The sequence below is a fragment of the Chiloscyllium plagiosum genome, unplaced genomic scaffold, assembly GCF_037043375.1.
Source record: "Chiloscyllium plagiosum isolate Xiang-an unplaced genomic scaffold, Cpla_swu_hap1 HiC_scaffold_45, whole genome shotgun sequence".
NCBI lineage: Eukaryota > Metazoa > Chordata > Chondrichthyes > Orectolobiformes > Hemiscylliidae > Chiloscyllium > Chiloscyllium plagiosum.
The window spans coordinates 9,338,988-9,352,111 of NW_028270183.1; the positions used below are offsets into that span (position 1 = coordinate 9,338,988).

At 46.5% G+C, this 13,124-nt stretch overlaps 1 protein-coding gene across 1 annotated transcript in view; it reads left to right on the plus strand.

The window, feature by feature from the left end:
* Positions 1 to 280: 280 nt before the first annotated feature.
* Positions 281 to 13,124, plus strand: part of rab3da (RAB3D, member RAS oncogene family, a) — a 49,896-nt gene continuing 37,052 nt past the window's right edge. Inside the window, exon 1 of the mRNA XM_043694932.2 lies at positions 281 to 372. The gene's annotated coding sequence lies outside the window, so the exon portion shown is untranslated. The remainder of the gene's footprint in view (positions 373 to 13,124) is intronic.

Consider the following 13,124-nt stretch of genomic DNA (forward strand, 5'->3'; position numbering starts at 1 on the left):
ACGTCGATTCTCCTGTTCCCTGGATGCTGCCTGACCTGCTGCGCTTTTCCAGCAACACATTTTCAGCTCTGATCTCCAGCATCTGCAGTCCTCACTTTCTCCTCAAACATTTCTGATCCCGTTTTGTAATTTTCACAGGAATTCCCTGTACAGTACTACTGTCCCTCTATCGATTGATCTGTAGGTGGCTGTGTATCTCTGAGTGTGTGTGTATTTTCTTGTTGGGTGGATGATGTTGGAGGTTGATTGCTGCGGTCTGGTGTTGTGTCAGTCTCTCTCTCACACATACACCTTCCCTCCCTCCCTCCCTTGTGTGTGCAGATCCGGGTAGATTGAGTCTCCAGTCAGGAGAAAGACGGACACATAGACAAGGTAAGGAACACTCCGCAGTTTACCCCGTCAGTTCCATTAGCCCCAGCAATGCCTCTTTACAAAGTTCTGCAACTCGATAATCCCCATGGGCGCGGTGGAAATAATTTTTAATGGAGAAATTTGTTTACAGTGTCGTTTAAGTCGAGATTGCTGATTAGCAAGGGGATGGGAGATGGTAAATATTTAACATGCATTTGTAATGAGTACATCATAAGACTTTGAAATGTCAAAATCTCCAATTGGGGATTCCATTTTGCTGTTTCATCGGAGGCTTTTGATGTGATTTTAATTTGGTTAAGTGAAGTTTCTCTGCACAAGACTGGGTGTTGTTTTAACAAGATGTACATTTTAATTTCTGTAAGTTCACTTTTATGTTGAAAGGGGTACTCAGCAGGGGGCTATGGACCTGCATCTCCCCACCACGGTGGTGTTTTTTGTTATTGTTAGAATGAGCATTTAAGGGGTGTAAGGGTGCTGAAGGGGTATTTTACCTGAAACATCAGCAGCTGTTAGTGAGGGTGGTGCTCCGCCTTGTTCCGGAGCCTCGCCCCATCAGCCTTTCAACCCTCCTTAGGAACAGGCTCAGCCCCACTCCGCTGGGGAACACGGGCTACTCAAGAAGTTCTCTCACTCCCCTCCCCTACTCTGGGGCTTATTCCGGGGGGGGGGGGCATCTTAAACATCCAAAATCAGCTGGCAATAGAGCAGCTGAATAGTGACAGGTTACAGGCAGAGACTGTAGGCAGCTGCAGGTTGGGGAGAGGCGTCCAAAGGGAATGGGGAGGAGGGTGGAGAAGGGGGGTAAATGGGGAGGGGGAGAAATGGGGAGGAGGGTGGGGAAGGGGGTTGGACTGGAAGAATTGTCGCGTGGGGTGAGAGAAACAGGCGGGAGGGATTTGGGGGCATGGAGGAAAATGCAGAGGGAAGGAGAAATTAAGATCGAGGAACTCAGTTGAGTTTCTTCCAAAATCTGGAGGGTGAATGGTGGTAGGTTGTCTAATCCCTACGGTGGGATAGTAGGCCATTCAGCCCATCGAGTCCATACCGACCCTCTGCAAAGCATTCCATCCAGACCCGCCCTATAACCCTCCGTTTCCCATGGCCTACCCACCCAGCCTTGCACATCCCTGAACACTATGGGCAATTTCCCATAGCCAGTCCACCCAAACCTGCACATGTTTGGACTGTGGGAGGAAACCGTGGCAAACCCACACAGACACGGGGAGACTGTGCAAACTCCACACAGACGGTCGCCTGAGGCTGGAATCGAACCCGGGTTCTGTGAGGCAGCAGTGTCAACCACTGAGCCACTGGAAAATCTCAAACACAGGAATCTGACGCCCAGTCCCATGAGCCAAGGGTGTGAAAATGAGTCAGTGAGATTGGGGAGGAAGGAGGAGAGGAGAAAATCGCTTTGCACCTGCAGGGAACATCTGGGACCTGTCCAGTGTTCTGTGAATCCTGCTCAGTGACCTCCTCCTTCTCACTGCTGTCTACCAGCCTCTCTCTCCTTCATAAACTGCAGCTCCCTCCAGACCGGTCTGCTCTAGATTGTCATCAATGTCTTCCACTGGCTTCCTAGTTGGCCACCACCCTCTAACCCATGTTCATGAGAGCCTATCAGAGTCATACACACACCCCACGCCCTCCTCACAATGGCCCTGCCCCATCACTACTTCCAGTGGGCAGACTGTGAGTACAGCACCCTCTTTTCTATCTTTCTTCAGAAAGGCTTTGTGAAACCTGAAAGGGTTCAGAAAAGATTGACAAGGATGCTGCCAGGTTTGGAGGATTTGAACTATAAGAAGAGGCTGAACAGGCTAGGGCTGTTTTCCCTGGTGTGTCGGAGGCTGAGGGGTGATCTTATAGAGGTTTATAAGATCATGAGGGGCATGGAAAGGATAAATAGACAAAGTCTTTTCTCTGGAGTCAGGGAGTCCAGAACTAGAGGGCATAGGTTTGGGGTGAGAGGGGAACGATATAAAAGAGACCTAAGGGGCAACGTTTTCACACACACAGGGTGGTACGTGAATGGAATGAGCTGCCAGAGAAAGTGGTGGAGGCTGGTACAATTGCAACATTTAAAAGGGATTTGGATGGGTATATGAATAGGAAGGGTTTAAAGGCATATGGGCCAAGTGCTGGCAGGTGGGACTAGATTGGGTTGAGATATCTGGTCAGCATGGACAGGTTGGACCGAAGGGTCTGTTTCCATGCTGTACATCTCTATGACTTTATGACTCTAATTGACTAACTCTGTCCCTGCCACTCCTAGAGCCTGGGGCTACTCTGCATGTGAAGTACTGTTCCCTGCACTGGGTTCATTATTCACTTATGAATGGCTCGTTACTAAGCTGTGCTGTTGGGAGTGGTTTCCAAAGCTTTTCTGTTGCCCTGTTCCTGTTCCTGCTGCTCTTACTCAGCGGCCCTTTTAAACTCCATCATTATCACACCCGTACTCTGTCAGAAAAGAAGGGGGGAATTCAGGTGAGCTCCCCACAGTCTCAGCGAGAATGTCCCATGCACAAAATAAGGCAAATAGACAATGTTACATTTCCACAGTGTGGTTCACAACTGTCAGGCATCCCCAAGTGGAATCAATGTTGTAAATCAGTAGTGCACAGCAAGATCCCACAAGGTCCAATGGGGCTCCCGTGGAAGAGGCATACCAGACTTGAACCATTAACTCTCTCTCTGTCTGTCTGTCTCTCTCTGTCTGTCTCTGTCTCTCTCGCTGTCTGTCTCTCTCGCTGTCTGTCTCTCTCGCTGTCTGTCTCTCTCGCTGTCTGTCTCTCTCGCTGTCTGTCTCTCTCGCTGTCTGTCTCTCTCGCTGTCTGTCTCTCTCGCTGTCTGTCTCTCTCGCTGTCTGTCTCTCTCGCTGTCTGTGTCTTTCTCTGTCTCTCTCTCTCTGCCTCTCTCTCTGCCTCTCTATGTCTCTGTCTCTCTCTCTGTCTCTCTCTCTCTCTGTCTGTTGCTGTCTCCCTCTCTCTTTCTCCCTCTCTCTTTCTCCCTCTCTCTTTCTCCCTCTCTCTTTCTCCCTCTCTCTTTCTCCCTCTCTCTTTCTCCCTCTCTCTTTCTCCCTCTCTCTTTCTCCCTCTCTCTTTCTCCCTCTCTCTTTCTCCCTCTCTCTTTCTCCCTCTCTCTTTCTCCCTCTCTCTTTCTCCCTCTCTCTTTCTCCCTCTCTCTTTCTCCCTCTCTCTTTCTCCCTCTCTCTTTCTCCCTCTCTCTTTCTCCCTCTCTCTTTCTCCCTCTCTCTTTCTCCCTCTCTCTTTCTCCCTCTCTGTCTGTCTCTGTGTGTGTGTCTGTCTGTCTCTCTCTCTCTCTCTCTCTCTGTGTCTCTGTGTGTCTCTCTGTCTCTCTCTACTAGGTGACCTGCTGAGTTTCTCCAGCATTTTCCAGCGCCACACTTTTTGACTGAGGAATATATTGACCAAGACACCAGGGACAATGGTTGCTCAAACTAAGTGCCGTGGGATCTTTTACTCCCACAGCACTCCTCCCCTGGATCAGGCAGATGGGGTCTTCCGTCGACAATGTATCCAAAACTGCACTGAATCACTCCCCCTGCATTCAAGCCCTGGAGTGCAAATTCAGTCTGGATCCGTGAGACTTGGAGGGGAGTATGGGGTCAGCTGAGATGCAGTTGCAGTTCCAATCAGACTTTGAATCAAGACCATGTCCACTCGGGCCATAAGTGCTTTTTCACTGCCAGAGCTGCAGTGGGGGTTCCTGCGCTGGAGTGGGAATTGAACCCCTGTGACTCAGCACCACGGACACTACCCACTGAGCTGTGATGTAGGGATGGCAAGGGCAAACTGAGAGCCTGTGGGTGGGCTAAAGGTGGAGGAATTATTAGCTATCAATTGGCTTTACTCTCCTTTCCGCCCACTGGTAATTAAAATGTTGCCTCTATCATGTCCCTTTCGCCAGTCTCCAAACCCATGGACTGGTTGGAATGGGAATTGACTCTCTACCCAACATAACCTGTCTTTTATAGTACCGTGTAGTTGCATGTAATTTAATTGTATCTGCATGTTCATAATCATGCCACTTTGTAATGGTAGTAAAACATGGTCTTGAAATGTTTGATTAGGCCCATATGGTGTTTCAAAAGCACCAATTTAGCTTTGTTCACAACAAAGAGATAGTTGTTGGAGGCAGGGAACTTGGATGAATTGAATCCACTCCCTAGCCTGGGGTTAGTGAAGTTAAATGGAGCTCTGTGATGTTACCCTGGCAGAGATAATCCAGCTCAGCACAAAGTAAGGAGTGAGACAAAAGACCTTTCCAGGTCTGTGTAAACGGCACAGTCAAACCACCAGGGGGAGGCACTTTGCGAACTCAGAAGAGGTGGCTCCTGATTGGGTGGAACTTCCAAACATATGTTTTGTTAATTAGATGGGTTCAAGCAACCATCATGATTGGCACCACATTTATTCCCCCTCCCCCCTTGATTGGCAAAGCACAATAGCAGCAGAGTGCACCATATGCACTAGAATTTCACCTTAGACAGCACCTTCCAAACCCACAACCATCTAGAAGGACAAGGGCAGCAGATAAATGGGGGCACCACCCCCTGCAAGTTCCCCACCGAGCCACTCATCATCCTGATTTGGGAATATATTGCCATTCCTTCAGTGTCGCTGGGTCAAAATCCTGGAACTCCCTCCCTCAGGCCATTGTGGGTCTGAGTGCAGCAGCTCAAGAAGGCAGCTCACCACCCAGCAACAGCTCCATCCCACAAGTGAGTATCAGAAACATCCCACATCAAACTGATTGTATTGCAGCAACATCGTGCATTGTAACATTGCTCTCACGAGGCCAGAATGAAAACAATTTCCCCTTCCTTTCCGTTCTTCTTTCATGGGAGATGTGGAATTGCTGGCTGGGTCATTTCCCATCCTGAATGACCCATGAGTGCAGTGGTTAGCTTGGCCATTTCAGGAGGTAGTTAAGAGTCAACGACCTTGGATCGGGAGCCACATGTAGGCCAGACCAAATAAAGCTGGTAGATTTCCTTCCTTAAAGAGCAAATCAAATGCATTCTTACAACACAAAATGATGTTTCATACTTGTCATTGTTAAGGCTCACTCTACACTTCAGACTTATTGATCAAATTTAAATTCCACCTGCTATCCATGGTAAAATTTGAAACCATGCCTTCAGATCATTAGCCTGGGCCTCTACATTTTGAATCCAGTAACATTGCCATTATACCCTTTGACCTATCACCCTGGAGGGACCTGGACTGCTGGTGGTGCAACGAAACAAGCTTCTCAATTGTGGACTAAAACAGCGAGAACTATCATTAAGCATGACCTATAAAAGCAAAAATCTGCAGATTCTGAAATCAGAAGGAAAGAGACTAAGTTGCTAGAAATACTCAGCAGCTCTGGCAACATCGTGGAGCGGGAATGTTTTGGATCACCTTTGTGAGAATGTTCAGTGTTGGTTTTCTGAGACGTACACGAGTATTTTCCCCGATACAGGGAGCCAAGGACAAGCGGCCATAACTTTGGGGATAAAGGGGCATCCATTTGTGTCTAAGTTGGAGAAGAAATTTCTTCCCTCGAGGTTGTGAAATTTCTATCCTTCAGGGCAGTGGATTGAGAATGCTCAAGATTGAGATCCATAAGCTGGACCAATAGGAGAATCATTTGGGGATCGGTGGGAAATGAATTCCAGTAGTGGATCAGTCACAGTCATCTGGGATGATGGAAGAGGCTTGAGGGACCAACTGGTTCTTATTTCTTACATTCTGACAATGAACCCAATTCACTGAGGGCAAGTGTAAACCGAATTGTCTGCTACCTACACTCAGTCTAATCAGGTATGGAGATGCATGTTACAATGTGTAATTCGATGCAATGTATGGATCAGTAGATGCCAATAGTGCACAGTATCTTGAATTGTCGAGTCAGCGAAGTATTTGATTCAGGTAGCACTTAGCTTCTCCCAGCTTTGTCTGTGAAACAATATTTGACTCTCTCACTCTGTACCTGTCATCTCCATAAAGAATCGACGATTCGGGCTTAAGCCCTTCTCCTGCTCCTCGGATGCTGCGTGGCCTGCTGCGCTTTTCCAGCACCACACTTTTCAACTCTGGTCTCCAGCATATGCAGTCCTCACTTTCACCTGTCATCTCCATTCCCATTTCCAAAAGACGCTTAGTTCGCTTCCTTGTTTTTCTTGTCAAAAGACCGCGGTACCTTGCAGGAACTTTTCGGCGGGCTTTTCTGAATCCATCAGCTGATAATTCTGAAGACGCTAACAATTACTGGACCAAATCAACACCCAGGAAAGGTGCACAGAGCAATATTATGTTGATTTACTGTCTAGAAGTATTACCACCATCAACGCAATGTTTTGTAGCTGATAGCTCCATCGTTCCCTCTTTAAACCTCTCCATTTACCTGTTCTTTTTAAGATGGTCCTTAAACCAACCTCTCTGGATAAACTGAAACAGCAGGTCAGGCAGCATCTGTGGAGACACAACAATCTAACATTTCGAGTCTCGGTGACTCTTCAACAGAGCTGACGTGAAGTGTAGCAGGGATAGCATTTATGCAGTAGGGGTGGGAAGGGTGGAGTCTTTGGGGGGGGGGGCAGAGGCTGCTGATTGTGATCACTTAATCTGCATTCTGTGAGAATGGCAGAGCAATGGTGTGTCTAACTGTCAGACTGGAAAGAATAGAGTCCCACTAGTGTGGGAGGAGTGACGAGGAGAGAGAGGACATGGTGACAGAGAATGCAACAAGTAAAGCTAAAACCAAGGGAAGGAGAGGGAGCGGGTTCACAATCTGAAGGTGCTGAACTCAATATTAAGTCCAGAAGATTGTGTGTGTGTCAGTGTGTGTGTGTCAGTGTGTGTGTGTGTGTGTGTGTGTGTGTATATTGAGATGATGTTCCTCCAGTTTGCTTGTGCTGTGATTCACTGGAGGACTGCAGCCTGGCGAGGACAGACCCGTGAGCATGCGAGCAGGACACTGTGTTAAAATGACTGGCTATAGGAAGGTCTGGGTCCGGACCGGAGGTGTTCCACAAAGCGGTCACCCAGTCTGTGTTTGGCTTGTCTGATGTAGAGTCGGCCATGTTGGGTGCAGCGAATGCAATAGACCAGATAGGAAGAGGTATCAGTGAAATGCTACTTCACCTGGAAAGACTGTTTAGGTGAGCAGGGAGGAGGGGAAGGGGCAGATGTTGCACGTTCTGCGGTTACATGGGGGAGTGTGGTGGTGATTGAGGAATGGACTAGGGTGTCCGGTACAGATTCCAGCATTGCAGGGATGGTCCCCTTTTTGACTAAGCTTTGGGTCATCTGTCACTTCACGTGGCTCAGTGTCAAATTTTGTGATTGGTCCTTGGGTAATTTTATTATGTCAAAGGATGCTATGTAAATGAAAGTTATTTGTAAAATATCCCCAAGAGAACTTGTTACATGAACGTTTCCCTTCTAACCTCTGTCCCATGGTAAAGTTCTGCAAACAGGGAGGCCAGTTGCCAATAGTAGCTAGAGTTAAACTCTGGTCCATTCTAAACCTTGTGCTAACTATCTGTTCACTTGATGATGGAAACTTCTTGGTGCAGTTGAACCAACCCGAGGGCTGAATTAATTCAGCATCATGAGTTAAATTTAAAAAAGGCTCCCGTTCCCGTTCAGATGAAAGTATGCCACTGAGTCAGTTACCTCAGGTGTGTTTGCAGCTGACTCAGCCAGTGATGCTGATTTGAATGCAACTTTTGACAGCAGCATTACTTAAAAACTATTTGCCTGTAACAGCGATGATTAATCTCTTAGTGCCTGGGTAATGAGACTTGCTCAGTGAAAGCACTTTTTTCTTTCAGCAAACAACAAAGTAGCACTTACTCCTCAGTACTTCCGTTAGCTGGGAGGTGTTTTTGGGGGAATCCTGTGTTCAAGGCTCCATACATTTTCAAATACAATCTGTTACAAATATAAGCAGCTGTTTGGTGGGACCGAACCTGAGTATTGCTACATCGAACCACGCTATCGAACCTTTCTGACTTGTACTTCTTCGGGACAGAATCCCAAGAACATCAAATCTCAAAAGGAACAATCGTTGATCCTTCACGATCCTGTTTGTAAATGACAGGGCCCTGTGTGTGTTTCCAGCACACATAACTGAGCCAAATCATGAGCCCAACTATGATAATCTTACATTGGATGTTAGTGTGATTCTCAGCACCGTCTGAATTGTTTAGCAAGTGTTGTCCAATCACAACGCTATTGGATTCAATATTCTGAGTCTTGACTGAGTTTGGTCAGTACTGCAGCTGTCATGTACAGCCAAAGAGAGATGATCAACCCGTCGATGAGATGTACAGACAAATATCTGGCATCATACTGGCACTGAAACTCATATACCACATGACTCATTTGTGTGATTATTTTGGGTGGCTGAGAGTTATAAATGCCCCATTGTCCATTGTGTAGAGTATTGTCATATTTCTTTTCAAAATCACAAAGATTTAGTGACATTGGATGCAGTAATACCATGCTTTTTACATTATTGTTCCCAGAGTGTTGCTAAGGATCTGTTTAATAGAATTGTGGACAACAGCTGATCCAGTTTCAGAAGAATAATGTATTGAGAAGAATAAAGTGGGCAGGGTCTTCATGTTGTGGGACATGTGTTTTTAACATACAGTTTCTCTAAGTATTGCTACAACAGGATAACTGAGTCGGATTTAGGTGAATTTTATGTGCCTCCTACATGGGATCTTTGAAAGATTTGGACAGTAACCTTTGTGTTTGACTTGGGTTAGGAGAAGAAGTGGATTCTATTTAAAAATAAGGAGCCTCAGAACCAACCCACATACCCATGTGAGAAGCTAACTAAAGGAACATCTGTGTTCCCATCCTTCCCCAGAGTGGGAAGGGTCCAACTTTGGTCGCATTGTATTCCGAGGGATTTTACTATAGAACCTATAGCTGCGCTGCCCAGTCAAACAACATAGTTTACTGTATAGGAAGTAGGAGCTAGACTGGGCTAATCAGCCCATCAGATACAGCACGGTCACTCAGGACCTGGGTTCAATTCCAGTCTCTGGCAACTGTCTGTAGAGTTTGCTTGTTCTCCCCGTGTCTGCGTGGGTTTCCTCCGGGTGCTCCGGAACTCCCCCTACCTCTCCCCCCTCTCCACGGTGCAGGTTTGGGGAATTGGCCATGCTAGGTTGCCCATAGTGCCGAAGGATGTGCCAGTTAGATGGGTTATCCATGGGGATTGCAGGGTTATAAGGTAGAGGTAGGGTGGGTCTGGATGGAATGCTCTTCTTTTGTGCTTTGACTAAACCAGGGGTGGGGAATCTGCGGCCTTCTAGGACATTGTGTGTGGCCCTTTGAATGAATCCAAATTTTGCAGAACAAATCTTTTATTTTTTTATTGATATGTTTTTTTCATCCTTTATTATTTTTATTTTAATCTTAAAATGAATGTATTTAAAATACCAGAGAGTAAAAGAAAATTCAATGAAATAATCCTCACAGACTGACCGCCACAATTTAAAAAAAATGTGAATTTTGAAAAATATGTAATTGAAGTTTCTTGGATGCAGCCTTATTAGATTACAACTTACATAATGCGGCCTTCCAACATGAAAAAAGTTCCCCACCTCTGGATTAAACCATTAACTTTAGTGGGAACCCCAGCTTGAGATTTTGTGTGCCTTTTCCTGAGTGTCTCTCTGCCTGTCTTAATGGGCCCGGATTTGGACCTCCCTATCATACTGCACAATTGGAGACCTTTCTGCCCATCATTCTGGTGCAGACTCTCTGAAAGAACTATCCAATTGGTTCCTGCACTTTTCCCTTTTCTTTGAAAGATCACCACAGTTCAACAATCTATTGAATTTGTTTTTGAAAGTTAATGTTCTTTCTGGTTCCCTTTCTCACGCAGCCCATTCCACAGCGTGACAATTCAAATCTTGAATACTCTGAACCTTTTGCCCTCTGTGGTCCTTTCACTGTCTGTTGTCTCCTATCCCCTTTCCACTGACACCAGCACAGATTTCAGTGGAGACAATTCCAAACATTGTAGAATCCCGACTGTGTGGAAAGCACACCATTCGGCCCATCCTCCGAAGAGCATCCCACCCTCCTACCCTATCCCTTAACCTTGCATTCCCCATGGGTAATCCACCTATGCATCCCTGGATATCATGGAACAATTTAGCATGGCCAATCCACCCTAACTTGCACATCTTTGGGCTGTGGGAGGAAACCGGAGCACCCAGAGGAAACCCACGCAGGCACAGGGAGAATGTGCAAGCTCCGCACAGACAGTCGCCCGAGGCGGGAATCAAACCCAGGTCCCTGGCACTGTGAGGCAGCAGTGCTAACCACTGAGCCCCAAACAAACAAATTAGGAGTAGGGATAGGCCATTCTGCTCTCTGAGACTGCTTTGCTGTTCCGTATGACCACCATGATCTGTTTGCGGCCTTTGCTCCAATCTCCCACCTACCCAACAATCTTTGACCCTCTCTCAATAACCAAGGCTATCTGTGCCATAAAAATATTAATTGAACTGGCTTACACTACTCTCTGAGGAAGAAAGTTCCACAGACTCTGAGGAAGAGGGATAAAAAAACCCCAGCTCATCTCTATCTACGTTGAGTGGCCCTCTATATAGGAGCAAGCTGCCTTGAGAGATTTCCAATTGAGTAATGCCTCCTGTTTAAATACTCCAAGCCTTACTGTCGTTTGGGACTGCTGTTTTAAGTGTCCACTCTCTGAGAGGCTGCTGAGCCCCAGCTGGTCGATAGACAGATGCTGGAATTTTCTGTAAGTGAGTGATTTAAGATCATTAAAATTGATCAACAATACCAAGCAACTGCTGATAAAATACTGGCCAGTGATTCTGCCTTTACTCACTCAGTGTGTGGGTGTGTGACAGACTTCATTAACTCATGGTTTAGTTCCTTCTGGTGTCAGTAATTCTTTCTGCTGTTCATAGCAGGGGCTGGGCTATTGCGCCACACTCAATCCTGCAGGGAAAATGTGTTCAGACAACCACGCAATTGCCAAGTTGGCCTGGAGTCCCTCAGCATTGTTCCATGGAGATGCAATGGCCTAGTGGTATTGTTGCTAGAGTATTAATCGAGAGACCAAGATCATGTTCAAATCCCAACACGGCAGATAGTGAAGTTTGTATCCAATAAAAATCTGGAATTAAGAGTCTAATTAAGACCATGAAACCAGGTTGGCCCAGAGGTTAGCACTGCTGCCAGGGGCCCGGGTTCGATTCCACCCTCAAGCGACTGTCTGTGCAGAGTTTGCACGTTCTCCCCGTGCCTGTGTGGATAAGTCGATTCGGGTTGTGAGGATGGGAGGGATGCTATTCGGAGGGTCAGTGCATGCGTGATGGGCCGAATGGCCTATCTTTCCACTGTAGGGATTCTATGATTTCATGGAACAGGCAAGTCAATACCATTTCAAAATCAAGTAACAGCACAGTGAGTAAAGAAATAGCCAGGAATCTGACTTCAGGTACAGCAGAAGCTATCAGAAGTGTGTTGATTAAACTCGAACAGAGAAATGATAAACAGGTAGCTAAAGCATCAGTGGGGGTTTTAAATTCATTCATGGGGTGAGGGCATCACTGGCTAGGCCAGCATTTGTTGCCCATCCCTAATTGCCCAGAGGGCAGTTAAGAGTCAACCACATTGCTGTGGGTCTGGAGTCACATGTAGGCCAGACCAGGTCAGGATGGCAGTTTTCTTCCCTCAAGGGCATTCGTGAGGGACAGGTCACAATGTTTGACCTGAGTAAGATTTCTATATAGAAATGTACGGAGTGTGTGGAATAAATTAAATGCCCTGCAGGCACAAATCCAAATTGGAGATTATGAAACAGTAGCCATTACTGAGACATGGCTACAGGATGGTCTGGGATTGGGAGTTAAATATACCCCAGTTTACAGGGATGGACAGGGAAAATGGCAGAGGAGGTGGCCTGGCCTTATTGATTAGAAACAAAAATGCATCATTGTGGAGGGCAGATGTAGTGAAGCCAATGCATTCAGAGGGGACTGTATGGGTGGAACTGAGGAACAGTATGAAATGCTAGATTGTAAAAAGTGCAGAAATTAGGCAAGTGCATAGCCAAGGCAGAATAGTATTAATGGGGGAATTTAATTTTAACACCGATTGGGAGAGGCAGACGAGCACCTGTTGAAAGATAGTGAATTTCTGGCGTGTGTCTGACTGACTGACTGATTGTTGTCATGTGTATCGTGATACAGTGAAAAATGTTGTTCTGCATGCTGTACAGGTAGATCGTACCATACAATGTGCATCAGGGTAGTAGTTCCAGCCACAGAGAGAGTGCAGAGAGAGAGATCAGAATTAACATGTGAGAGGCCCGTTCAAAAGTCTGATAACAGCAGGGAAGAAGCTGTTCTTGAATCTGTTTGTATGTCGATTCATGCGTTTACATCTGCCCGATAGCAGAAAGTGGAAGAGAGTATAACCAGGGTGGGAGGACTCTCTTTGATTATGTTGGTTACTTTCCCAGGAAGTATAGATGGAGTTCAATGGCTAGGAGGCTGGTTGGCCTGTTGGACAGGGCTGTGTTCACCACTCTCTGTAGTTTTTCACTGTCTTGGGAAAATCAGTTGGCCATATCGCACTGTGATGCATCCAGATAGGATTCTTTCTATGGTGCATCTGTGAAAATTGCTAAGAGTCCTTGTGGATATGCTGCATTTCCTTAGCCTCCTGAGGAAGGAGAGG